At 47.0% G+C, this 25,573-nt stretch overlaps 2 long non-coding RNA genes across 2 annotated transcripts in view; one reads left to right on the forward strand and one right to left on the reverse strand.

Annotated features, from left to right (window-relative positions):
• The first annotated feature begins 1,060 nt into the window (after positions 1-1,060).
• LOC142819095 (uncharacterized) overlaps positions 1,061-25,573 on the forward strand; it is a 28,530-nt gene continuing 4,017 nt past the window's right edge. Inside the window, exons 1-2 of the long non-coding RNA XR_012896804.1 lie at positions 1,061-1,250; positions 1,559-1,585. This is a non-coding gene — a long non-coding RNA (uncharacterized LOC142819095). The remainder of the gene's footprint in view (positions 1,251-1,558; positions 1,586-25,573) is intronic.
• LOC142819094 (uncharacterized) overlaps positions 24,109-25,573 on the reverse strand; it is a 94,255-nt gene continuing 92,790 nt past the window's right edge. The window contains exon 5 of the long non-coding RNA XR_012896801.1: positions 24,109-24,848. This is a non-coding gene — a long non-coding RNA (uncharacterized LOC142819094). The remainder of the gene's footprint in view (positions 24,849-25,573) is intronic.

The following is a 25,573-nucleotide window of genomic DNA, read 5'->3' on the forward strand; positions in this document are numbered from 1 at the left end:
GAGACAATGAAAGATATTTCATCTACCTTGGCTTCTAATGCAAGAAATGCTAAAGTTTGAGCAAGGAAGAGAACAGACTTAGTCTCTGTGCCTAAGGAAAAACAGTCACTTTAGAAGTGTAAATTAAAAGACACATCCCATGGGCTACCAAGTCTATAACATGTTTTTAAGACATGTTTATAGACAACAGGAAACGACTTGTAGTTGCAACAATAGGAAGACTGAAACTTTCTCTTCAAAGTAGGCAACATACAGGAGTCACTGGAACAGAATATGGGGGTGTCCCTTTGAATCACAGACCTTAACACATGTGACTTACACACATCCCAGATGCATTTAGCATGGTGGCCATCAGGAATCAGTAACATTCTACAGCTACAGCGAAGTTTAAGGAACAAGCCAATAGCCCGCAGGTCATGGGATCTAGTGTGGGAGAAGGTTAAAACTTGAACGAACTGAGCTTTGACGCATCTGCGTTACCTACGCGCAAAAAGGGAGGCCGCCAGAACCTGAGCTGAGAGCAGCCGTCCCCTCCTTTGAGCTACGCGCTCAGCAGGGTGCAGCCGAGCTCTCCGCCCTCCTACAGGTTTTGGGCAAGGACCTGCCATAGCACGGAAAGGGGGGGTGGGGAGCGCTAACTGGGACATCCCATCCCACGCCCAGACTTCCCCTGCCCAGCAGCTTCAGAAAGCTCAAAGCCACCCCACAAAGGGGATCCAGGGCCCTCGTCACCTCCCATTGGGGAGAACGAGCTAGAGGCAGCCATGGGACTTACGGCCAAGGCTTCACAGGCCGATGGGGGGGGGGGATCACACCACCGAAGTGACACGAAACCCGCGCACCGACCCAAGTGATACATCGCCACGGCCATGCACAATCGCCACCCACCCCCACACCACAAGATCGCGTCTGCTTACAAGTCACCGTTACTAAGGATGGCACCAGATCCTACCACAACCTGATGCTACTCACCTTCAACACAACCGCCATTCTTGCCGGCAGCGAGCGGAAGAGACCGTGACAACAGGAAGTGTCCGCCCTATTCAGGGCAAGTCTCGTTTTACCTCTCGCGAGCCTAAGAGGGGCTTGTGGGAAATGTAGTGTTTTTATCTGGCCACTTAAAGTGGCTGGTGTGTCTGAAGTTTCTTTGGAGAGAGAGAGAGTGGTGCTATTTCCCGGTCTCTTAGGTATCCCGGGCGTTTTACATGCCACCGCTCCAGAGTAAGCTGCTAACTTTGTTAACAATGTTGGTAAGATCAAATTCTGCCCAAATTGCACCAGGCTGTAGGTAGGGTTGCTAGATGGTTTAACCCAAAATGCCAAACACGCCCCCCCCCCCCCCCCCCAGAAAAAAAAACCAGGTTAAAAAAATTCTATTGAGGAAAAAAAAGGGGGAGACCAAAGTTGTTGAGAAGAAAAAAAAGGGACCCTGACAGCAGTTACTAAGCAAACAAAACAAAACAAAACAAAACAAAAACCCAACAACAAAAAACAGCATGGTCCCTTTAAGATGAAGATTTTTTTTTTTGCCAATGGCCATTTTGTTTTTCTGTTTCAGCCACAAGACAAGCCCCTGTGGAACCAGGTAAGTGTGTGTGTGTGTGTGTGTGTGTGTGTGTGTTTTGGGGGGGGGGGATGTCCGGGGTCCCAGCTGAGGGATGGAGGTGGGGGTTCTGGGGGCTGGGCCTGGTTGCTGAGTGTGTCGTAGGTTTGCCAGGTGTCTGGTATTTTCGCCTCCTGGCAGGGAAAAAAATCAGAAAATACCGGACATTTTAGATGTCTGGTATTTTCGGAATTTTTTTACCAGACAGGAGGTGAAAATACCGGACTGTCTGGGTGAATACCAGACTGTCTGGGTGAATACCGGACACCTGGCAACCCTACCTGGCTGGCAACCAGACGCAGTGGGGCTGCAAATCAGCTCAGAATTTGGTTAACTTCTTTCTCCCAGTCCTGTCTTGGTGCTTTCTTCCGTGCCCTACCTTACCGAGTTCAAGAAGTCACCTCCATATCCCTGTGCCCTTCCTACAATTATATTATAATTATTAAATATTTACTATGTATTATTATTGATATTAATATTATTATTATTCCCCTTCATACAAACGCATCAACTAGCTGGACAGTCACCACTGGACTACATGTTGTACAAACATAGAATAACAATCCATGCCACAAAGATCTGACACTCTATATGTGGTGAAAGACAAAGAGGTAGCTACAGCAAACAGTAGAGGGAGCTTAATGCATTTGTGATAAGATATCCATTAGAGTCATGTACAATGGTCACATCATTCCTGAAGCCTAGCCATTGTCAAGTGTTCTTCAGGTACCCGAGAAGGAATGAGTTTTAAGACAACATTTGAAGGACAGTGTAGTGACTTTGTGTTTTTATTATGGAGTGCTCCTTCCATGGCAAAAACCACAGCGGTGCTTGCTGAAAATTTGACAAATGGACATTAAAGGCTAGCAACAGTGGTGGAGCACTGTATTGTATACAAAATAATAGCTAAGATGCGGCTAAATGATGAAAGACCCAAAGAATTATCCATTTTATGAAGGAGTTAATAACATAAAGAATTATCTGTTATTCCCTTCTCTAAATTCCCTGATACATCTTGTCTTCTCTACATGACAGGTTTGGCTTATTTTGGGTTTAGAACAGAACCGTAGTTCCTGTTGGCACTTAAGTAATAAAATAATAATAAAGAATGTGGCAAATTCAGACCAAAGGCTTGGTTCTGATTTCACATATGCTGCTGTCACTTTGGTGTCATTCCAATGCAGCTTTACAGAAACCACAGCAAATAGTGTGGATAGGTGGACAGATTTGACTAGATGTTGGTGAGTTTCCCCTGACTTACACTGATGTGAGTTCCAGTTCAGGCACTGATGCCTCTGAACTACAGTATTAGCACGACTGGTTCTTATCTGCTTCGTTTTAACTACCCAATCTTCAGATACTTACTGATTTCCTCTAGCTCTCTGTCTCCCACCCGCCTTCCTTTTTTTTCTCTTCCTCCCTCCCGTCTCCTATTTATTTTGGGTGTGCACATCCTAAACTCATAACTCCGGTCATCTGAAAAAGTGGTCTGTGCCCACAAAAGTTCATGATACCATCTATATGTTTTGGTAGTCTATAAAGTGCTACCAGAGCACTTGTTGTTTGATTCTTAATGGTGTTAGTTGAATCTTCACATACGTGTCTTACAGTTAATAAAAATACAATCCTACATATCATTGATACAGAGCTCCGCATCTCCAAAAGGAAGTACCAGCCTTAATTTTAAATGGCTAATTAGCCAGGAGTTTTTGGATTAATTAGAGATTAATTAGTAAGTGTGTGTGTGTGTGTGTGTCATATTTTGATTATGTAATATATTCTATAAGTGGTCTAAGGATTAACGTTTACAATTAAAATACTTGTAAAAGGAATAGGGCTCCACTCAACCCATGAACTGTAACAAAAGTTGCCAAAATGCATACTGCTCTCAAAGAAACAGATGGTATAAATGCAAGAGTAGCAAGTATATAAAGTATCCATTTCTACATTCTTTGGGATTCATCTGCTTATGCATAGATTTTATCTTTAACTGATCCTGCACATGTGTAATCTGTAACACAGGGAAAATCCTGGGCATCTTCCCTCCAGTAGAAATCAGAGGTTCCCGACCCTTTTTTAGGGCTTCTTCTCCTGCTCCCCACCTCCTGAGCCATAGAGTGCCGTGAAAGCACTCATGAATTACCTCCTTAATATTACTGATGTTACAATCATGTGCTGAGGACTGTGCGAACAACCTGGGAAGAGAGTCCCTGCTCCAAAGAGTTAAGAGTGAGAAATGGTGGGAGGGGAAATGGAGGTGAAGTCAGTGGAGGTCACACAGCAGGTTAGTACTAGATTTGGGAACAGAACCTAGGAAAGGTCTCACAGACCATTTCACTAATCACATCACTGTACTACCTCCAGATGTCACCCTCTGTTTAACCAAAGACAGAGCACAGCATGTGTACCAGCCATTCATGCTGACCCACCAGTGACCTGATCTGGAGAAACCATTTCCAGGGATGATACTGGAGTTTGATCTCCATGCTCATTCAGTGCTTGACATCTCTGCAGAGGGTGCTTATTAGTGCCAATTGAGTGGTGTTTCTCCGTGATGTGCTGCCCTGCCTGCCAGGAGCTGGTCTGAAACCCACCAATTCACTCACTCAGTCTTCCCTTTTTCTATCAATATTTATTGTTACATATTGAAACATCTGTAAACTTTTATCCACTTTCCCACAATTAGGGTACATTTGTCAATCCAGTTATAATAACACCACAAATGAGACACAATCAAATAAAAAGGAGTCTAATACATCAGGAAATGGCAGACAAATAGAGACAATTTTTTCAAGTGCTTATACACAAATTATAGAAGTCTAAATAATAAGAATGGTGAACTAGAGTGCCTTGTATTAAAAGACGATTTTGATTTATAGGCATCACAGAAACTTGGTGGAATGAGGACAATCAATGGGACACAGTCATACCAGGGAACAAAATATATTGGAAGGACAGAATAGGTTGTGCTGGTGGGGAAGTGGCACTATACATGAAAGAAAATGTAGACTCAAATAAAGTAAAAATCTTAAATGAGCCAAATTGTTCCATAGAATCTCTGTGGATAGTAATTCCATGCTCTAATAATAAGGATATAACTGCAGGGATATATTATTGATCACCTGATCAGGACAGTGATAGTGACTATGAAATGCTAAGAGAGATTAGAGAGGCTATCAAAATAAAAGCTCAGTAATAGTGGGGGATGTCAACTATCCCCATATTGACTGGGTACATGTCATCTCAGGACGGGAGGCAGAGATAAAATTTCTTGATACCTTACTTGACTGCTTCTTGGAGCAGCTGGTTCTGGAACCCACATGGGGAGAGGCAATTCTTGATTTAGTCCTAAGTAGAGCTCAGGATCTAGTCTGAGGCTATGTCTAGACTGCAGGCTTCTTTTGGAAGAAGCTTTTCTGGAAGAGATCTTCTGAAAAAACTTCTTCCAAAAGAGAGCGTCCACACAGCCAAAGCACATAGAAAAAGCGGTCTGCTTTTTCGAAAGATAGTGTCCACACTGAATGGATGCTAACTCACATGTAAGCTGTGATTACTATGTACGAAGTGGCCACCAGGACACCTGTGCTTTTTCCTCTTTCCTCTTCTTTTGAAAGAACTCCCTTTTCCCCATCCACACATACCTTTTTCCGGAAGCTCTTTTGGAAAAAAGGCTTCTTCCTCGTAGAAAGAGGTTTAGCAATGTTGGAAAATCCCCTCTGTTCATTCGATTTTCTTTTGAAAGAATGCAGTTGTAGTGTGGGCATAAGTGAATTTTTTTTGGAAAAATGACTGTTTTTCCAAAAAAAACTCTGTAGTATAGACATAGTCCAAGAGGTAAACATAACTGAACTGCTAGGAAATAGTGACCATAATGTAATAAAATTTAACATCCCTGTGGTGGGAAAAACACCTCGGCAGCCCAACACTGGCATTTAATTTCAGAAGGGAGAACTCACAAAAATGAGGAGGTTATTTAAACAGAAATTGAAAGGCACAGTGACAAAAGTAAAATCCCTGAAAGCTATATGGAAACTTTTGAAAGACACTATAATAGAGGCCCAACTTAAATGTATACCCCAAATTAAAAAAATACAGTAAGAGAACCAAAAAAGTGCCACCATGGCTCAACAACCAAGTAAAAGAAGCAGTGAGAAATAAAAAGACATCTGTTGAAAAGTGGAAGTCAAATCTAGTATACAAAATATAATAAGAAAAGCCAAAAGGGAGTTTGAAGAAGAAGCTAGCCAAAAACTCAAAAAGTAACAGTAAAATGTTGTTTAAGTACATCAGAAGCAGGAAGCCTACTAAACAAACGGGGCCCTTGGATGATTAAGATGCTTAAGAAGCATTCAAAGATGATAATGTCATTGCAGAGAAACTAAATGAATTCTTTGCTTCAGTCTTCACTGCTGAGGATGTTAGGAAGATTCCAAAATGTGAGCTATTCTTTAGGTGACAAATCTGAGGAATTATCCCAGACTGAGGTTTTCAAAAAGATCTCACCAAACTAAGTGATTGGGCAACAAAATGGCAAATGAAATTTAATGTTGATAAATGTAAAGTAATGCACATTGAAAAAAATAACCCCAACTATACATACAATATGAAGGGGACTAATTTAGCTACAACTGTTCAAGAGAACAATCTTGGAGTCATTGTGGATAGTTCTCTGAAAACATGCATTCAATGTGCAGTGGCAGTCAAAAAAGCAAATAGAATGTTAGGAATCATTTTAAAAAAGAGAGAGAATAAGACAGAAGATATCTTATTGCCTCTATATAAAACCATGGTATGCACACATCTTGGATACTGTGTGCAGATGTAGTCACTTCATCTCAAAAAAGATATAGTGACACTGGAAAAGATTGAGAGAAGGGCAACAAAAATGATTAGGGGTTTGGAATGGGTCCCATAAAAAGGGAGATTAAAAAGACTTGGACTTTTCAGCTTAGAAAAGAGGAGACTAAGGGGGGATATGAGAGAGATCTATAAAATCATGACTGGTGTGGAAAACGTGAATAAGGAAAAGTTATTTACTTCTTCCCAGAACATAAGAACTAGAGGTCACCAAATGAAATTAATAGATAGCAGGTTTAAAACAAACAAAAGAACATTTTTCTTCATTCAGCACATGGTCAGCCTGTAGAACTCCTCTATGGAGGATGTGGTGAAGATTAGGACTTAAACAGGGTTCAAAAAACTAGATAAATTGATGGAGGTTAGGTCCATCAATGGCTATTAGCCAGGATGGGTAGGAATGGTGTCCCTAGCCTCTGTTTGTCTGGAAATGGATGACTGGAGAGGGATTACGTGATGATTACCTGTTGTGTTCACTCCTTCTGCGGCATCTGGCATTGGCCACTGTCAGCTGACAGGATACTGGGCTGGACGGACCTTTGGTCTGATCCAGCATGGCCGTTGTTATGTACAAAACCCCCAAACCATTAAACCTAACCAAAATCTTTAATAAATCAACCATAAAAACAATGAAGGTGAATTAATATGAAACTTGAAAAACCCAAGGAACTAAAAGTCTGTCCCATGCAGAACTTAGACCCCGAAAAGAGAGACGAGCCAAAGACTCATTAGAGACTTTGCTATTGGCATAGCTTTTCTGTGGAAGGCACTTAGTTATTTTGTTGTTTGGTTGACTTGTTATTTAGCAAACGGAATTAATTTGCTATGGGTATCTAATGACCTATTTTAGGGTTTTTCTGTTGCCCATGACTGTAGTATCTAAGTGCCGCAATATGTAGTTACATCCTTTATCTGAGATGAGTGTAGTTCACTGTAATGATTTAAGCTCCTACCCGCACTCACAGTGAAGAGGAAAACATTCCAGGGGCTATTGTCTAGTAATGACAAAGTCCCCATTCTATGTGAGCTGGCTATAAAAGGGATTCCATTCTTAAATCTTTGCTGGATGATGGAGAAAGCTTTCTGTTGGTGTAAGTAGTGGAGTTCGTGGCTTAACAAAGTGAGAATTAACGAGGTTCCACTAAGCACATGACACATTAGGTTTCAAAGAGGCAGCTGTTTTAGTATGTTTCAGCAAAAACAACAAGAAGCCTTTAAAGTGCCACTGGACACATTGTTATAGCATATTAGATATCTTACATGTTTGATTGCTTATCTGCAAAGGCTTGTCTGGTTGAGAATCTTGACTCTCCCTTCATCTCTAGGGGGCGATCATGTCAAACAAATCTTCAGTGGCAGAACTTTGCCTTACAGTTGTAGAGTATGGAAAAGCCCCATAGAATTCAATAGAAAATGATAGTCTTTCTATAGGCTTTATGAACCATTCTATAGAACTGAATAGCAAATTCTATCCCTGCTTAAAAAACTGTGTTGTAGCCAGCACCAGATGCTGCACAGGAAGGGCAAGACATGCTATAAAAAATAGTTATGAATAAAGAATAATTATGGAATAATCTGCGCATGAGGGGAAATTGTTCCTAACCTCTGTCAGTTAGGGGTTGTCTTACGGCCTAGAGCATTGGGATTTATATATGTTACACATTTCTGTCCTGTCTCATGCAATAGAGGATATTATTTTCCTCACTATAAATATCTAACCCTATTCTGGATGCTAATGAGCTCTTAGCCCCTGGAAGATTTTGTGCAAATGAGTTCCTCAGGTTAATTAGGTGCTGTGTAAAAACAAAAATGAAGCAATTTCAGCAGATAAATAATGGGTTCTCCTGCATCAGTCATACAAATTAATGGCTGGTCATTACTGTTCACAAAGCTGTTTGAGCTGTAGATTGGGATATAATATTTCTGTGCTACTGCTGATCTCCAAGTTGATGAGCAAGGTATTTGAGGGATTATCGATTTATAGATCCCAGGTAAAATACAATCTTGTCTCCATTGAAATCCAGGGGAAACCCTCCATTGATTTCATTGGGTCCAGGGTTCACTCCAGAATTGCAGGGGAAGATGCCATTCCGATATTACCACCTCACCTCACTCTTTTAACATAACAAGCAGGGGTGAAAGTAATTTAACTTTCTTATAGGTACGGTCCTGTCACAATCTGCCCCCACCCATAGGAGGGAGATTAAGGTGGGGCAGGTTGCAATAGGACAGGACCTGTAAGAAATGTAAGTGTGGGAGGGAGGGCAGGGGGCCGGCCAGGTCAGGAACCTCACCACACAAGCACCAGGGTTGGAGCTTGGGTGTGCTGTGGCCATGCAGCCTGAGGTGTTGGTAGCATCCAAAGCCCAGCCCTCAGCTGGCCAGTCTCTTAGGGTATGTCTACACTACCCCGCTAGTTCGAACTAGCGGGGTAATGTAGGCATACCGCAATTGCAAATGAAGCCCGGGATTTGAATTTCCCGGGCTTCATTTGCATAAGCGGGGCGCTGCCATTTTTAAATCCCCGCTTGTTCGAACCCCGTGCCGCGCGGCTACACGCGGCACGAACTAGGTAGTTCGAACTAGGCTTCCTTTGCAATTGCGGTATGCCTACATTACCCCGCTAGTTCGAACTAGTGGGGTAGTGTAGACATACCCTTACAGGTGCACTGCATCAGGGCTCACTGGCTTACTTTCACCTTTGATAACAAGCATTTCCACTGGGGAACTTTGCCTACTTATTAAATATATGGGTATGTGAGGCTTGAAAAAGGAGGATGCACTTTGAATTTGAGACCTTCCACTGTGGCTACCTGCTTAAATATATGGCTAGGAAAAAAGTATATTTGAATTTATTTTTGAATTTATTAACGTTGCTAAATGTTGCCAGAGATTACATACTTCATGTCAGATATTGCACTCAGTCAAGCATCCAGGGTTTAAATACTGGTCAGATTGTAACAGCAGCTTGTCTTTGAAGGTGTAAATTATGACACATGTAACCAAAATAAATCATTCCTATTAGAAAAATAAATACACACATAGTGAGGATGGACAAAATTCAGGTTTTCTATGGGTTAGTGAGATAAACAAAATCCTCACCTTATACACACCCCTGTGCACAGAGTATACACAATGACACAGCCCGAGTGCACACCTACCAATACACCAGAGCTATCACTGTAATGGCTGCAAAGCAGACAGGGAGCCAGTCCCAGGGAGTTAAGATCCAGACACAAACTTCCCTCGTGATTGGCAGTGATCATGCTAGGGAGTTGCTTGAGGCCTACCTCTGAGTCATTGCAGACGTGTGTGCGCTAGACATATGCTAAAATACACACTTAGACACACAGGGCTTATCTAGACTACACGGAAGATTCGAAAGAGGATATGCAAATTCTGTGGGAATTTGCATATCTTCTGATCTCACTTTTGAGAGAAGAGCTTTCGAAAGTGAAAGTAATCAAGACAAAATTTTTGGCAACCCCCCGTTTTTCAAAAAGCTGCGTAAACCTCATTTTTTGAAGAAAAGCTTTTGAAAGTGAGACCCTCTTTCCAATCTTCCGCATAGTCTAGCTGAGCCCACACTACACATGAACATGTACACACAGCCCAGGAGGGAAATGTTCTTGCCTTTCAACCCGCCACATGACTCCTCACCTGATGACGTTTCAGGCCTTGTGCGTTACAACATCCCATCCCACCTTATCCAGGCCAGTCTCTGTGGCCCAGGCATCTTCTTCTGCCATGTCACCCTAATACACCCAACACCTTACCTTTCTCACCCTGACTCTCCTGCAGACTTACTGTTGATGGGCTCTCCACACATGGGATGCTACATAAACCTCCAAATAACCAAGTTCTTCCCTTCTCTGATTTTTCCTGTTATCTTAGGGTCCATCTACAGAGCAGGCAGCAGCCTGCTGCTGTAGACCCAGGCCCGAGACTCAGTGCCACAGTGTATTGCTTGCTGTGTAGATGTACCCTCAGTGTCTGTTAGACCAGGGCATTCAAGTGTGGGTATTGTACACCATCAAGGAGAGAAGCAGTGTGGGGATGGCACTGGGCAAGGGATTTGGATAGACCCACATTCTGTCCCAACTCCTGCCTCACTGAGTAGCTTTGACCAAGTCTGGAGTTGCTCCCTGCCTCAGTTTCCCCATTGGTAAAACCCAATGACATTGAAGGTATTAAAAGGAATTGACAAAGGGAAGATCTACAGATGGAAAGTGTTACATACAAGCTAAGGGCTAGATTTTTAAAGGTTTGGCACTTAAATACTTTTTAAAATCTGGCCCTAAGCTTGACCACAAAGAACAATGATCTTCTAGTGCCCATAACATGCTAGGTGTTGTGCAGAACAAACAAGATGGCTAAATACCTGCCCAGATGTGCTTACAACCTCATTTGAATCATGATGCGATTAAAGGGTGTAACAAAAAAAGTAGGGAGTGTAATATATTAATTCCATGTGTCTTGCCAGACAGAGTGAGGATGCTGCTTGAAACCCAGGCTGCTTTCTGTCCATTTCATGCTATCCATCATTAGCACCCATGTCATGTTTTGTGTCGGGTCACAGAAATGTAGATGGTACTGACTAATAGCAGTAATGATAATAAAGAAAAGCAGCAGCAGTTCAGTTTACTGGCTGGCTTTTCCTCTGTTGACCCTGAAACGCCTCCGCTGCATCTCAGCATCCTTTATCTCAAATGTGCAGGAATTCTTTCCTGTCAGGGCCTGGAAGGGATTTCAAACAAACAAACAGAGATTTGCAGCCAGTCAGATAATTAAAGTGACTCGGCCAAGTTCTAATTCCCTTTGTACTCGGAGCAGACAGACATTTAAAAAGAGGAAAACAAGATAAGAGGCTGCCAGTGGGGGAAACCGACCTGCTCCCTCCACCCCATCCTCCTTCCAACCGATAGGCTGGCTGAACAGTTGGAATTCTTGTCTGTTTTCCTGCAGCCTCCTGGGGGAGTGCTCAGTGGTCTAGTCCATATGCTTGCTTGATACCCAGCCACTGAGGCTCGCTCATGTGGCCTATATTCTGGGCTGCACAGGAAGTGGGACTAGGGGCCCGAGTTCGGGCGTAAAAATCACCCTGACACACCTATGCAGGCTTTAGTGCCTGGGGCGAAGTGCCAATCGACCCTCTTCTGGGGAAGGTGGACAGGAAATGGGTGGACCCAGGGTGTCGCTCTCTCCTCGCCACGTACAAACTTTATGACCAGAGCAACTGCAGTTGCAAGTGGGCAAGGAGGAATTGTAATTGACAGAGGTGTCTCTAGAGCCTGTGTCCTGGGTGTATCTCCTATATATCGCCCCTTCCCAGGCCCACATCAAAAGGCATAAACTACCCCTCTATAAATCATAGTGGCCAATAAAGAATATTACCCCTGGCCCATGGCCCAGTTTAACCTCTGAGGTGTAAGGATTGCGGCTTGTCACCACCTCCTAAACCTGCTCCAAATGGGCCAAACTCAAGCCAGGTGTAAATGGGAAAACCCCCACAGAAGTTTCCCTTGGTTACACCAGGTCTGAGGGTGAGACATCTTTTCTCAACTTTCTCCTACACATTGGATCTAGCAGTGATCAAGGGAGACAGAGGGCCCCTCCTCCCCTCAGTGCTCAGCTACAGCATTGTAAAGAAGTGTCTCTGTGCTCCCCAGCACAATGTGGCTGTGAGCCAATGATCCAATGCCACAGGGAACTGTAAAGGGCCTGCTCTGCAGTGTGTGTGGCTAGTGGGGAGAACAAGCCCCTGGCAGCTTTTGCCCTGGATCCCCTGGTGGCACCTGGAACGAACAGACAGACTAAAATGTCAGGCTGATGTAAAAAGTTGGCAGGTTTAGTGCCAACATCCTCTTGCACTGGCTGTCTGCACAGGCCTGAAACACTCACTGGTAACTTTCTGGGGTGGCTTCTAGATGGCTATGGTGATGCATAGGGGTGGTGGGTCGCATTTGGGTGTCACGTTGACGGAGGGCAGGGGTGAGCTAGGCACACAGCTCTGCAGGCATGTCTCCTTCCTCATCCTGAAGTTCTGGAGTCACTGCTGGTCATCTCACTGCTCCATCATCAGCTGGTCCCACCAGTTGGAACTGGAGTCCAGCCTCCAGAACCGTCTGTCCACTGTGGGGTGCAGTTGCAAGGGCCTTGCTCCCACACACAAACAATGGTTCTCAAGGATGAGCTCAGAGTCGAGCTCGTGCAGGGCCATGAAGGCAGCCTGCAGAAATGGCAGCATGGCAGTGTGGGGCTATTGCGTGTCCAGAGGCAGCTCTGTCTCCATGGCAAGGAGTGTATTGTGGTGTCCTGAAGCAGAGCAACCAGAGTACATACTGCAAAAGCTTTGCTATCCCTCAGGCTATGGGGACGCTACAGAGATTTTTTTGGAAAAACAGCTGTTTTTCAAAAAAAAAAGGTCACTTACATCCACACTGCAATGTGTTCTTTTGAAAGAAAATCGAAAGAACAGAGGGGTTTTTCTGACATTGGTAAACCTCTTTCCATGAGGAAGAAGCCTTTTTCTGAAAGAGCTGTTTTGGAAAAAGGTGTGTGTGGATGAGGAAGAGGGAATTCTTTCGAAAGAAGAGGAAAGAGGAAAAAGCACAGGTGTCCTGCTGGCCCTGGTAGCCATTCAGTGTGGATGCTATCTTTCAAAAAAGCAGATCGCTTTTTCGATGTGCTTTTGCTGTGTGGACACTCTCTTTAGGAAGAAGGTTTTTTTGGAAGATCTCGTCTGGAAAAGTTTCTTCTGAAAGAAGCCTGCAGTCTAGACGTAGCCTCAAAGAGGTAGGCAGGCAAGCAGCAGAAGCTGAGAAACAGCTGTCCAGAGGGGTCCCTTTAAGCTCACGTTTCAGCTAGCCTTAGGCTATAGTAACTGGTTCCGGGTGGCCTTAAATGCGAGATAGTGTCCAATCAGTGTGGATGCTATCTTTCGAAATAGCACATCGCTTTTTCATTGACCTTTTTGCATGTGGATGCTTTCTTTCAAAATAAGCTTCCAGAAGATCTTTTCCAGAAAATGTTATTCTGAAAGAAGCCTGCAATGTAAATACAGTCTCAGAAATGGTGTCTCATCTCTCTTCCTACTTCCACCACTCACTGCTCACCCATCTCCTCCTGGTCCTGCCACTCAGGCTCAGCAATTGTGCAAGAGACTTCTCTGCTGCATTTGCAATCTGAAATAGCTTCTTCAGGCTCCATGCCTCAGTCTCTTTCCAGATTTCAGCAGAAAACATATGAACCAAACTGGGGCTGCAAATCCTCTGAGTTCAGGTGCTTCTCTTTCCAACCGAACTCCACATTTATTGTTGTTTTCTTGTTGACCTAATACTGACATTGCTAAAAGCTGAACAGTCTTCAGATGCCTCTGTATTTGCAATCTGCAAGCATTTCCTTCCCCCTTCCCTACAACTGGCATCTAAAAGCCTCATTGCTAAAGGAAAGGAATTTGAATCTAATGTGTTGTGAGGAGAGAGGGGATAACTCAGAAGTAGCAGCCTCCTCTCCTGACTCAGAGGTATGTCTACACTGCAAAGTTAATTCAAAATAATAGTCGTTATTTCAAATTAACTTCAATAGTGTCTGTACATGCAAACCGCTATTTCAAATTTAATTTAATTTTGGAGCGCTTATTTCAGATTTGGTAAACCTCATTCTACGAGGAGTAATGCCAAATTTGAAATAGCTATTTCGAATTAAGTGCTGTGTAGACACTTAATTCGAAATAGGGGGCCTCCAGCCCTTCCCAGTTTCCCCTGGTGGCCACTCTGGGCCAAACCAGGAAAACTCTTCTCTCCCCAGGCCCGGAGCCCTTAAAGGGGTAGACTCTGGCCACAGTGCATGTGCCAGAGCCAGGCCTGCCAGCAGCCGCAGCCCCATACCCAGTGGCCACACAATGCCATCCAGTGGCAGCCAGCTGTCCCCCGCCCAGTCTCCCAGCACCCAGGGTCCAGCCAGGGGCCGTAGACGGCGTGCACCTCATGGACTAGTGCAGAGATTATGGACCTCCTTGAAGTTTGGGGGGAGGCCCCCAATGTCCATGATCTCCGCACTAGGTGAAGGAACATGGCCGTCTACGGCCGCATAGTGGCCACCATGGCCAGAAAGGGCCATAGGGCACCCAGGAGCAGGTGTGCTTCAAAATAAAGGAGCTGCGGCAGGTGTATGCTAGGGCCACGTGCCCCTACTTCCCCACCCTCGACCACATCCTGGGGGGTGGGACGGTCCACGCCACCCCGGGGGGCAGCAAGCCAGGGCTGGAGGGCCCTGACCTGGGCACAGCAGAGGGGCCATCGCGGAGGGTGCCACGCTGGCAGTACCCCCAAGCTGTCCCAGCACTGGAGTCAGCAGGGTCATCTGGGGAGGCCACATCAGGTAAGTGCCATCACCGTCCTCTACCTGGGGGGGTCGGTGAGGGAGATCAGGGACCGCGTGCATGGGCCTTGCCTACCACACATCATGCAGCAACCTGTGCACATGCGAGCACATGCCATGCCACCCTTGGGCAGGTGGCTCCAGCTGTGTGACACCCAGGGGCCGTGGCCTAATAGGCACACGCGTGTGTACAGAGACCTGACACGCTCCTGACCATGGGGTAGGACACAGCAGGACGCCCTCCCTTCACACACATCCTCTACACAGAGGCAGGGGACATCTCCCCCAACCTTAGCTGCAGTATACACGGCACAGGGGCATGGGTGCGGTCTCGGGGCACCTCCCACTCCTAGGGATAGCTGGACATTCCAAATATGGCCTCTGTGCAAGCACAACGGCTCTGACGGTGCAGGGCACGGACATCCTCTCCTTGCAGAGGGGGGCCTGGGCTTCACCCACTGTGTCCCCAGGGATAACTGACCATAGAAGCATAGAACCATAGAGCTGGAAGAGACCTCAGAAGGTCATCAAGTCCAGCCTCCTGCTCTAGACAGGACCAATCCCAACTAAATCAACCCGGCCAGGGCTTTGTCAAGCCGAGGCTTAAACACCTCTAGGGATGGAGACTCCACTACTTCCCTAGGTAACCCATTCCAGTGCTTCACCACCCTCCTAGTGAAATAGTTTTTCCTAACATCCAACCTGGACCTCTCCCACCACAACTTGAGATCATTGCTCCTTGTTCTGCCATCTGTCACTACTGAGAACAGCCTCTCTCCATCCTCTTTGGAACCTCCCTTCAGGAAGTTGAAGGCTGCTATCAAATCCCCCCTCACTCTTCCCTTCTGCAGACTAAACAGACCCAAGTCCCTCAGCCTCTCCTCATAAGTCATATGTTCCAGCCCCCTAATCATTTTGGTTGCCCTTTGCTGGACCCTCTCCAATGCGTCCACATCCTTTTTGTAATGGGGGGCCCAGAACTGGACACAATACTCCAGATGTGGCCTCACCAAAGCTGAATAAAGGGGAATAATGACATCTCTGGATCTGCTGGCAATACTCCTCTTAATGCAACCTAATATGCCGTTAGCCTTCTTGGCTACAAGGGCACACTGTTGACTCATATCCAGCTTCTCATCCACTGTAACCCCCAGGTCCTTTTCTGCAGAACTACTACTTAACTGGTTGGTCCCCAGCTTGTAACTATGCTTGGGATTCTTCCGTCCTAAGTGCAGGACTCTACACTTGTCCTTGTTGAACCTCATCAGATTTCTTGTGGCCCAATCCTCCAATTTGTCTAAGTCACTCTGGACCCTATCTCTGCCCTCAAGCGTATCTACCTCTCCCTCTAGCTTAGTGTCATCCGCAAACTTGCTGAGGGTGCAATCCATCCCCTCATCCAGGTCATTAATAAAGATATTGAACAAAACCGGTCCTAGAACCAAATCTTGGGGCACTCCGCTAGAAACCGACCGCCATCCTGACATCGAGCAGTTGATCACTACTCTCTGGGCCCGGCCTTCTAGCCATCTTTCTATCCATCTTACTGTCCATTTATCCAATCCACATTCCCTTAACTTGCTGGCAAGAATATTGTGGGAGACCCTATGAAAAGCCTTACTAAAGTCAAGGTATATCACATCCACTGACTTTCCCACGTCCACAGAGCCAGTTACCTCATCATAGAAGCTAATCAGGTTGGTCAGGCACGACTTGCCCTTTGTGAATCCATGCTGACTATTCTAATCACTTTCCTCTCTTCCAAGTGCCTCAAAATGGATTCCTTAAGGATCCCTTCCATGATTTTTCCAGGAACTGAGGTAAGACTTACTGGCCTATAGTTCCCTGGATCGTCTTTCTTCTCTTTTTTGAAGATGGGCACTACATTTGCCTTTTTCCAGTCATCCGGGATTTCTCCTGATCACCACGACTTTTCAAAGATAATGGTCAAAGGCTCCTCAATGAGATTTGCCAACTCCCTCTGTACCCTCGGATGCATTAAGTCCGGACCCATGGATTTGCGTACGTTTAGCTTTTCTGAATAGTTCCTAACCTGTTCTTTACCCACCAAGGGCTGTCCATCTTCATCCCATCTTGCGTCACTTAGCGCATTGTTCTGGGAGCCCACCTTGTCCGTGAATAGAGAGACAAAGAAAGCATTGAGTACTTCAGCTTTCTCCACATCATCTGTCACTAGGTTACCTACTTCATCCATTTGGGGCCCCACACCGTCTCTGATCACCTTCTTCTTGTTAACATGCCTGTAGAAACCTTTCTTGTTATCCTTCACATCCTTAGCTAGTCGCAATTCCATTTGCACTTTTGCCTTCCTGATAACCCCCCAGCATTCTCGAGCTATACATTTAAATCCCTCCCTGGTCATTTGTCCAAGTTTCCACTTTTTCTAAACTTCCTTTTTGTGCTTAACTTCACCAAGGATTCCTCCTGTAAGCCAATCCGGTCTCCTACCATGTTTGCCTCTCTTGCTATGTGTCGGGATGGTTTCTTTCTGTGCCTTCAATAAGGCTTCTTTAAAATACTGCCAGCTGTCCTGAACTCCTTTCCCCTTCATGTTAGCATCCTAAGGGATTCTGCCCATCAGATCTCTGAGGGAGTCAAAAACTGCTTTTTTGAAGTCCAAGGTGTGTATTTTACTACTCTCTTTTCTTCCTTTGGTCAGGAACCTGAAATCTACCATCTCATGATCACTGCTTCCCAGGGTGTCACCCACCTCTTCTTCCCCTATTAGTTCCTCCCTGTTTGTGAGCAGAAGGTCAAGCTGCACACGGCCCCTGGTCGGATCCTTCAGCATTTGTGTCAAGAAGTTATCCGCAACATTCTCCAAAAAGTTCTTGGATTGCCTGTGTACTGCCATATTGGTTTCCCAACAGATGTCAGGGTGATTAAAGTCCCCCACGAGAACCAGGGCCTGCGATCTGGAAGCTTCGCTCAGTTGTCCGAAGAAAGCCTCATCTACCTCATCCACCTGATTCGGTGGCCTGTAGCAGATCACTGCTGTTGTTTGCTTCTTTAAGCTTAACCCATAGACTCTCAACAGGTTTTTCTCCCTCTTTATACTGGAGTTCAGAGCAATCTTAGTGCTCTCTTACATATAGTGCATCTCCTCCTCCTTTTCTCCCCTGCCTGTTCTTCCTGAACAGTCTATTCCCTTCCATGACAGCGCTCCAGTCATGCGAGTCATCCCACCAAGTCTCTGTTATCCCAAATAAATCATATTTCTTGGACTGGGCCAGGGCCTCCAGTTCTTTCTGTTTGTTGCCCAGGCTTCTCGCATTAGTGTACAAACAACTCAGGTAACCAGTTGATTGCCCTATCTTCTCCATTCGAATCAGGGGTCCTCCTTTCTTGCTTGTTCCTCTCTGCATTTCTTCCCGGTATCTGACTTTCCCACTCCCCTCAGGGTTTTGGTCACCGTCCCCCGACGAACCTAGTTTAAAGCCCTCCTCACAAGGTTTGCAAGCCTGCCCGTGAAGATGCTCCTTCCTCTCTTCATTAGGTGGATTCCATCTCTTCCTAACAATCCTTGTGCCCGGAACAGAGTCCCATGGTCGAATAAACCAAAGCCCTCTCTGCGACACCACCTGCGCAACCATGCATTTACTTCCTCAATTCGACGATCCCTTCCCAGTCCTTTCCCTTCAACAGGGAGGATGGACGAGAACACCACTTGCGTTCTGAATTCTTGGATCCTTCTTCACAGCACTACGTAATCTGCAGTAACCCGCTCATGGTCATTCTTGGCCGTATCATTAGTTCCCACGTGGAGAAGCAGGAACCTCAGATAGCCTCAGGCAGCAGCCCCATATAGGAGGTCCTGACCTGGTGCCCTGCTGGCACTGGCCAGCCTTAACTCCGATTCAGAGTCCACTCAGTGTGGATGCGCTATTTTGAAATAGCAAAATGCACATTTCAAAGGAGAAATGCAAAACTCCATGTGCAGCCCAGGGCCAGCAGGAATTCCCGCTGACTCTGGGTTGCATGTGGCATGCCAGCTTTGAAATGCACAAGAGTCCCCAGTGGGGACTCTTGTGCATTTCAAAGTGGCAGCACAGCATGGAGCCTGGCGTCAGCAAGGGACTCCCCAGCTGAACGCAGGTTCCACGTGGCATTTCCCCACAACCTGACATTTCCCCAGCTGTCCCCGGGTTCCACGTGCGACAGCACCACAGAGCAGATCCCTGGTTCAGCTGTGCGGCACTGTCCCTTTCAAATGCCAAGGCGGCGTTTCAAAGGGGCAGCGCCGCACAGCTGAGCCAGGGATCAGCTGTGTGGGGCTACCCCTTTGATCGCCACCCCAGCGTTTCAAAGAGGCAGTTGATCCCCAGCTCAGCTGTGAGGTGCTGCTGCTTCGAAGTACCTCCTCTTCCCCCCTTTTGCTGCCTCTATCTGATGGAGGCAGCAAGCAGGGGGGAATCGACTAGTCGACTGACTATCCAATAAGCATTTGCTTATCAGATTGTCGACTAGTTGACTAGTCCTTAATATCCCTAGGTTATACAGATAATAACAATATAAGTAAACAACAGGATGTGAGGTGGCAGAGGCACTGTAATTTAATACATTCAGGTTTTTACCTTCAAGGATCTGGGTACATTCAAATCATGATTAAGCCCCAGGATGAGATGTGTTTAGCAGTCTCAGTGCCTAGTCTGTGCTGGAATGATCACAGCTATACACCACACATCTGGCCACCACTTTTCCTCAGGAGAAGCCACATGGCTGGTATAACGAGAAGTGTACTGGTGAGGCCAAGCACAGGCCTAGTATGAAATGGCAGATCGTGGCCAGAGCCCATCTGTGGAGGAACTGTCTGGTGCCTGCCTGCCTACCTTCCTCTTGTGGCTTCAACCCTTCACTTGAATTCAGCATTAACTTCTCGAAGCTCAGCAGTTCCTGGTGTCAGTAGACCAGTTCCCATTTCTAACCCTGTTTGGTGCCATCATTTCTGCTAGGAATCCAGCTGCCCTGTGGGGATGGCCTAGGAGTAAGTAATGAGCTAGTCAGCTCCTCACCTGGCTCCCTCATGTCCCTTACTCCTTGTGCAACAGGGATGTTGGAATAGCGAGCTTGTTATATTTTGAAATAATGGACGCATTCTAAAGACACAAAATAGATATTTCAGGATACCTCCAGTATCCAGAAATAGTGATGCAGTGTAGACATAGCCCAACATGGGAGAGAGAGAAAAGAAGTTCCCAAAGAAGGAAAATTAAGTGCTGGTCCAATGTGCTCCTCTCCTCCCCGGAGACATTATGGCTACGTCTAGACTGGCATGATTTTCCGCAAATGCTTTTAACGGAAAAGTTTTCTGTTAAAAGCATTTGCGGAAAAGAGCGTCTAGATTGGCATGGACGCTTTTCCACAAAAGCACTTTTTGCGGAAAAACGTCCGTGCCAATCTAGACGCGCTTTTCCTCAAAAAAGCCCCGATCACAATTTTCGCGATTGGGGCTTTTTTGCGCAAAACAAATCTGAGCTGTCTACACTGGCCTTTTTGCGCAAAAGGGACTTTTGTCCGAACAGGAGCAGCATAGCATTTCCGCAAGAAGCACTGATTTCAGACAGTAGGAAGTCAGTGTTCTTGCAAAATTCAAGCGGCCAGTGTAGACAGCTGGCAAGTTTTTCCGCAAAAGCAGCTGCTTTTGCGGAAAAACTTGCCAGTGTAGACACAGCCAACGGGTGTGTCTAGACTACAGGGTTTTGTCGACAAAAGTGGACTTTTGTCGACAAAACTATACCTGCATCTACACTACATGGCAGTTTTGTCGACGGTGGCAAACCTCATTCTATGAGGAATAACGCCTTTTTCAACAGAGTTATGTCGAAAAAAGGCACTATTGCATCCACACTGTGCTTTTTCAAAAGAGAGCTTTTAGACTCTCTGTCGAAAAAGCTACTTGCTTTGTCGACAGAACTGGCTGTAGTCTAGATACTCTTTTTCGGCAGAGGCTTTGTCGACAGTATCTGTTGACAAAACCCTTCTGTTCTGTAACTCCTCTCAGTCAGCCCTGAGGAGCAATGGGAAGATGTACGCTGCCATAAGCCTGGCATGGCATAGAGACTGATGCCAACTCCACTGAAGATCTGTCTTTAGACCAGTGGTTTGAGCCAACGCTGCGACATGCGGTGATAGTTTGGGAAAAACAAAAGCAAAGGAACATGCTGCTGCTGTCAGGAAACCTGACAGGCAGGTTCACAGCCCTACCAGGCTTTTAGCTGCTTGTTTTCTTCCGCTGATCTAGGACAGAAGTCATCTGGTGACAGAGCTAGAGACACCGAGTGAATTATGCAGCAGTTCCGCTCAGGCGCCCGCTCCGAGAGTGGGAGAGCTCAGAGAGAGGCAGGAGCCTGACATTTTCAAAAGTGACTCGTCATTTTCATTGCCTCCATTTTTGGCTGCCCCACCTGAGGCACCTAAAAGGGGGTGGATGTTCCAAAGGGCCAAGTACCCGGGCTCTGAAAATCAACCCCCCTCCTTTCACACTCTGTTCACTCCAAGCCCATGCCCTCTGCTGCACAGCAAGCTCTTTCCCTTTGCTGGGACGGACCTGGGTTGGGCCCAGGGGTGTGGGGCCCAAACAGTGTGAGCAAGTGAGGCAAACACCAAAATTCTGCATTCCTGAGCCTCTAATGCTCACTGGCTTTGGTGGGAGGGTGGGTTGAGCCTGGGATACAGGAAAGGGCCCAGGGGAGGAGTCAGACAAGAGCCAGACCTTGGCTACGTTAGCTGTGGGACCCACAATTCGCCACTGGGACCAATGGTGGAGGTTGGCATGTGCCTGGGGATCAGGCGTTTTTACTGCCATGTTGCCTGACGGCTTGTTTACCGGAGTGTGTGGGGGAGGTCACTTGGCACTGATTTGGGTTTGTGCTCATTGAAATGACCCTCTTACACAAGCTGCAAACCCTTAAAGTATCCTTGTTCCACCGTTAACACAAAGGCTCTAATATGCATTGGGTGTAGCCAGTTCAATGTGTGCTGACTTAGCATGGACACGTCGCTTCTTAGCGCTGGTTGGCCGGGCTCCCACCATTCCCACCCCGCTGGGCCAGGCTGTTCACTTGCACGCCGGGGTCCAGCTGAGTGGGTGTCACCTTCCTCTTCAAACACTGGTGTGATGCCAGGATTGAGCTGTTTGCTCCTGGATTCAAATCCCGCCGCCTTCAGGAACAGTGTCAGAGCGGCTGCAAACCGGCCCCCTAGTAACAACAAACCTTGCTTTGTCTCTGAACTGAAAGAAGGGACTGTGCGGCAGGAAGATACAGCTGGTTCCTGCAGGCTCGCCCCCGCCTTTGCCTTGGCTATCAGGACAGTAACGGCGTTGATGCTGGGCCGTTCATTCACGCACACATCCGGCTAATCAATTGAGTTTCTCAGCAGCTTCCTCCAGCATTCAGGGGTGGAGGGTGAGAAGAGTTTGTTATTCTAGGCACTGCTGGAGCGGCGTGAACGCTATTGAAAGAAAATTAGCTGTGCTCTCCATGCGCTGACATGTCTCTCACGGCTTAGCAGTCTGATTTCCCCTCCATCTTCTCTCCACTGCCCCAGTTGTCTCTGGGCACAGGCCCTTGTCTGCCTGCACTCAGATTCCTCTTCCTCGGGCTGGCTTGGTAAGCGTGGGTCAGCGCTAGGGTGTGGCTGTTTTTTTCTGGGGCTGGGTGTTCGAGAGGCTGAATGTCTCAGCCAAAGGGAAAGGACACTGTGTTTCGGGGAGGGCTTTTCTAACCAGGGGTAAATTGGAGCATCCCCTTTCCAGGGATTAGCTCTATGCGTTCCTCCCCACTCGGTCCTGCAGCTCCTTCCGGAGCCCTAGGCAAATACTGGCGATGACAGTGGCATCCGTTTAGTTAGGGACAATACAGCCCAGGAACCGCAAGGCTGATGCTCCTGGCCCTAGTGTACCGACTGTGTAAGTGCTCTGGGGCTGGAGCACCCACAGGGGGAAATTAGTGGATGCTCAGCACTCACCGGCAGCCAAGCTCCCCCTCAACCCCCTACCCCCAGCACCTCTCACCCACCAGCAGCTCCACTGACCAATTTCTCCCCCGCCCCCACAGCGCCTCCTGCCCACTGCGAGCAGCTGTTCCATGGCATTAGGGATGCCCGGGGAGGATGGGGACATAGCGCGCTCAGGGTGGGGAAGCAGCAGGGCATGAGTTTGGGGGAAGGGTTGTAATGGGGTGGGAGCAGGGACGGAGGCAGGGCTGAGCACCCTGGCCAGCGGGGAAGTTGGCACCTGTAGCCAGGAAGAGGGGTGCAGCACAGTGTGTTGTGTTGGCAGACGCAAAGCCCCTCGAGAAGCCCCTCCCTGATGGGGGACCTTACAGGGCTGGCCCACGTGAGAGACCACTGGTGGGAGCAAGGGAAGGACAGGCAAGAAGACAGTGAGAGGGAACAAAAGATGAAATTGGCCTCCTACTCTCTGCAGTCATACGGGTGACGCTAGCCCCCTCACAGGATAGAGGCCTTGCTTCATCCCTCCTTTACACCAGTGTCACTCTGTTAAACCCACTCCTGACTGAGGCGTTGGGCCCTGCGCTACGCTCCCAGCTCCGCGACCACGTCTCCCCTCTTCTCAGTTCCGCCCTTTCGAGCAGAAACATTCTCTCTTTACACCTCGTCTGGTCACTGACTCGCTTCCTCTCTCACTCTTTTTATTTTGCTTTCTGGCTCTCGTCATCGCTCTTCCTCGCAGAGCCAGCACTGGGCACATGCAGACTGAGCAATTGCTTAGCACTCCAAGCAGCTCCAGGGGGCCCCCATGTCACTATTTTAGCATGTGTTGGGCAGGAGCTGGGGAATATTATCCTCCCCCAGCAGATGGGCTGGCACTGCCTCTACTTCTTTGCCTTTCCCCTTTCCCACCATGTTCCTCTGGTCCCCTCCCTGCCCCCACCCTCTCGCTCTCTCTTTCTCTCTCTCTCCACAGATCAGAAGTGGCAGCTGTTTGATTTGCATGCTGCTGCCCAGAGACTCCTCAGTCTCTGTGCATATGAAATACTAGACTGTTAAGTGGAAGTGAAAGGGTTCCATGCACAGATGGGGGAGGCAGCAGAAGACACAGAGAAGAGGGCAGGATGAGGGATTTGGGGTGATCTTGGGAAGATTAATGGCTAGCAGAGAGAAACAGAGGCTACTGCCAACTGGGCTCCAGCCTGGGTCTCTGCTAGCAGAAATGAGGATGTGTTTTCATCTGTGTATAGCAACCCAATGGCTTATGTATGGGAACAGCAGGGCAGCTGGGGTGAAGAGAAGCAGCTGAGGTTTATTAAGAATTCAGCAAATTATATACAATGGTTCTTGCTCCCTAGACTCCTGCCTCTCTGTCCATCCTGCAACATTCATACACAAACCCCAAGGGCAGGTCTGAGTCAAATGACAGCATCCTCTGAGCAAGGCCATGACTTCTGGGGACAGGGTACTCCAGTTCTGCTGAAGGGTAGAGAAATATAGTGCCTTTTAGCTCAGGACCACCTGCTGGGATCTACCCCATGTGGGTAATGACGGAGCATCCTTATCATCAGGTGGCCTCTGTGAAATAAGCCAGTGTTTTCCATTTGCTTTCTAGTAGAAATATTGCAAGAAACAATGTCACTTTCCTCAGCAGAAAGGCCAAAGACTCGGGTGGTAGCAAATGATGTATTCTCTTCCTGGGGCACCTGTACAGTATATGGTGAGGTGGCACACAATGTTAGGACCAGTTCCAACCTGCTCTACTCCTCTCATCTACACTGACACAGCCTTACTGCTGTCAATTCAGCTGTGATCTGAATACCAGGCCCCTTTTACACAGGAATTTGCTGTCAAACCAGGAGTCCTGCATACCGTCTCCTGTTCCAGCAGTCACCAGACCCCTTTTCTCCAGGTTTTAGCCAACAGGAGACATCTGGTGAAGTTGAGGCTTATTCAGGCCTTGGGAAGATGTAGCAGGAGAAAGTTTGAAGCAAGTAACTTAAAAGACCAATTAAGCAGCATTTTGAAAAGCCTGGAAATGAAAATGAGAGAACAGTTACTGTGAGTGGGGGATCATCGCGAGATGCCCAGTGAGAATCTGAAATCCCCAGAGGAGCGAGTGGTAGTCAGAATTGATGATAACATCTCATTTACCATTAAGCTGTGAGACATTAGAAATTGTATTTAGACAAACAAGTCTGCATATGCTAGGGCTCCCAGTGGGAAGGGAATCAAGGGAAAGACCACAAAGCGGCTTGGCAGTTCCTATCTGGAAAGGAAAGGCACAAACAATGAACTGAACTGTAGGCAAGGTTTTTAGTAATATGGCCACCTGCCTGCTTAGAGAGTAAATTCCTGCTCATTCTGGGTGGATGCATTTTGAAGGCTGCAAAGAAAACAGGCTAAATTCATCGCTGGCATTGTGCCCCTGGCTGCAGTAGAGATGCATTAGGGAAGCATTTAGCCCATTGATTTTGCTTTTGAGAACGGCAGAATACACATTTTTCCATACCTGCCAAAGGTGACCCGACTGAACCAGCAGGAATGAATACGGCTCCCTGAGGTCTGGCTGTACAAACTCTACCCAGCTCCCCCTGGAAGGGTGCGGTGCTCTCTGGTTCCAATCAAGCAGGAGACATTACGCGAATCTTGCCTGGGTGGCAAGTTGGAAAGACCCTGAGATGGAGTCTTTAACTTAGTGAAATAGCCTCTGGATGACATCTGGGAGTGCTGAGTGTGGAGGACACCCAGGCTGCA

This window comes from Pelodiscus sinensis, chromosome 20 (genome assembly GCF_049634645.1).
Source record: "Pelodiscus sinensis isolate JC-2024 chromosome 20, ASM4963464v1, whole genome shotgun sequence".
Lineage (NCBI taxonomy): Eukaryota > Metazoa > Chordata > Testudines > Trionychidae > Pelodiscus > Pelodiscus sinensis.